Source organism: Neolamprologus brichardi, chromosome 23 (assembly GCF_056152115.1).
Source record: "Neolamprologus brichardi isolate AB-2024 chromosome 23, ASM5615211v1, whole genome shotgun sequence".
Classification (NCBI taxonomy): Eukaryota; Metazoa; Chordata; class Actinopteri; order Cichliformes; family Cichlidae; genus Neolamprologus; species Neolamprologus brichardi.
Window position 1 is genome coordinate 26,062,669 of NC_142125.1, and position 2,670 is coordinate 26,065,338.

A 2,670-nucleotide genomic window follows, 5' to 3' on the forward strand; every position below is an offset into this window, starting at 1 on the left:
AGAATGAATGACTTTTGTTCTATTCGTTATTTCCACGGTTGCATTTGAATAACAGTAAAAAACAAACAACTTGTTAATGTAAAGTTTCGGACAAAATGTGGGAGCCCGAAATTGTGTCTACTTTCATCTTACAATCCGGCAACAAATAAATTGCACTGCGAACAAAGTCAACAAAGAAAACATTTTCGTTTCATACTTTTCCGTTATATTCCCTTACAAAGCTAGCTTTAACGCTTCGAGGGTTCCTTTGTTCTTGCCGTCGCCTCGGCGCTTGACCCAGACTTTCGCTCTGTAGTTGCTTTTTAGCATAGTACTACAAAAAATTGTAAATCTGTGATATATGATTGATAAACGTAAAGGTAACTGTATAAATGTGTTCAATGACTTTGTTACTTTTAATGATTGGAGAGCACCCGCTTCGATTCGCACTCAATTCAAACTTTGCGTTGCACGCTCACCTAACTTTACGTTGCACGCTCACCTAACTTTACGTTGCACGCTCACCTAACTTTACGTTGCACGCTCACCTAACTACGTTGCACGCTCACCTAACTTTACGATGCACGCTCACCTACCTTGCGTTTGCACCTTTTGTCCACACGTAAACTGCGTTTTATTATTTATTTATTAGTTTTTCGCCTCTCACTGCTTAAGCCATTAATCTTTCTGGATTTGTTTTTTTAAACAGATGCGACCTCACAAAAGAACTGTTAACGAACTCCGTGAGGAGGTCAGAGCCATCCGCCATCCCTGCTGCAATGAATCAGTAGATGCTGGGGTACTGCCTCTGGATTTGCCCTTGCACAACATTGAGGAGCTAAACAATGCAGAGGCAGCTCTTCAATCATAAGAGGCAAATAAGGCAATGGTAAGTATATAAAGGTTATGTACACTTTGTAACTATAAAGTGTAATAGCTGTCAGATGTGATTTAAATACATAACAACGGCCTGTTGATTAAACACACAAGCCCTTGCATACACATTTAAGACATGAGACACGCTAATTCCATCTCTTAAAATGTGTCTATAGGTGAGACGCTTTGCCTTGATTGGAGGGACCACACTGGAGGTGCGAGTCCGCCGTGTAATGGCTTATGCCATTACAAACGAGCTGGCCTCGGTACTCAACTGGGCAGGGAAAAAAACCAAGGACCAGACAAAGCAAAAAATGGCATTTAAAGATACAGCGCTCTGCAAATGCATATATGGTGGTAAGTTTTACAGTTTTTTTGCTATATTACTTTGTCTTTCTTAATAACAAGACTTTCATGTCCGGTTAATCTGGAGATGGAGTCTTTGGTCTTTGGCTTGTTTAGTCCTCGGGTTGTAGTTGTACAGCCCGAGGACCCCATGTTTATTTTGTTTTAAAGGATACACGGCACACCATGCTAAGACTTATCACTTTTTCCGCTCATAGCTCTTTGGGAATCAAATGCGGCAGTTTGCAGATTTACGCCTGGTGACTTTCATGTTTATCAGCCTAGGAGTTTACATACTTTCTCCCCGCTGAAGACAGTTAACAAGAGCTTATTCATGTGCTCTAATTCACTTTTTGTGTTTGTGTGTGTGTATTTTTTTCCTAGATGGCCTGACGCAGCAGTTAGGGGCAAACTCTATGTCCAAGTTTGTCTTTGCACAAGCAGTGCAGAAATGGCTCCGATACGCCCCAGATCGTATGGGTATGGGTGGTGCAGGACGCACATCATGCATCCCCATCCCAGAGTAAAAAATTACAAACTTCTGTGAAACATATAAATGTAAATAGGAAACTGTCTTTTAATAAAGTATTTAGCAAACGAAACATGCCTATTGACCTTTTTTTGTTTATTTTTTTCTCTGTTACATCACATGCAATGCTTTCTTATTTTAGGATATTAATATTGACATGATACATTGTGAGACATTTGTTGTTGTTTTTTTTATAAAGGGTGTCCAATTTGAGGAATAAGTACAATTATGTGTTTAGGTGGTTTAAGTATTGATGGAAACATGCAGTAGTTTAGTATTGGTTAAAATACTTATAAAGAAAGGTAGATTTCCAGTCATGATTTAACTGTTGTTTTAATAAAAAGCAACTGTGCGAAAGAGGTGGAAAATCAACACCATAGCTCAACAGTGTTTCAATATCAGAATCTGACATTGTTTCAATGTCAGATTCAATGTCAGGTTTCAACATTGATTCAACATCAAAACCTGACGTTGTTTCAACATTAAAAAAGGGTGCAAGAGTGACGTTAGGTCAACGTCACACTTCAACGTTGATTCAATGACGTCGCCTGATATTGACTCAACGTTGTTTCAATGTTTCCTTGCTATCTGGGTAGCTTTTATTTTGGAAAGAGCCATTTCTCTGTAATAAACTCTCTTTTCCAAAGATGAGTGATTCCTCAATCAGATTTTTTTTATTTTATTACTTTGTTGTTTCAGCAACATTAAATTTAAAAACTGTACTTTTGAGTTAAAATATATATTTATAATTTTAATAAATGACAAATTAAAAAAGCATGAACATTTTTTTGTATCGAAAAAATATCAAACCGTGACACCAAAGTATCGAACCGAACCGTGAATTTTGTGTATTGTTGCACCCCTAATATATATATATATATATATATATATATATATATATATATATATTTTTTTTTTTTTATATATTTTTTTTTTCCGAG

At 36.9% G+C, this 2,670-nt stretch overlaps 1 long non-coding RNA gene across 1 annotated transcript; it reads left to right on the plus strand.

Annotated features, from left to right (window-relative positions):
• The first annotated feature begins 815 nt into the window (after positions 1-815).
• On the plus strand, positions 816-1,818 carry LOC148096165 (uncharacterized). The gene is made up of 3 exons (XR_015717215.1): positions 816-868; positions 1,032-1,212; positions 1,585-1,818. It is a non-coding gene; the product is annotated as an uncharacterized LOC148096165 (long non-coding RNA).
• The last annotated feature ends 852 nt before the right edge of the window (positions 1,819-2,670 follow it).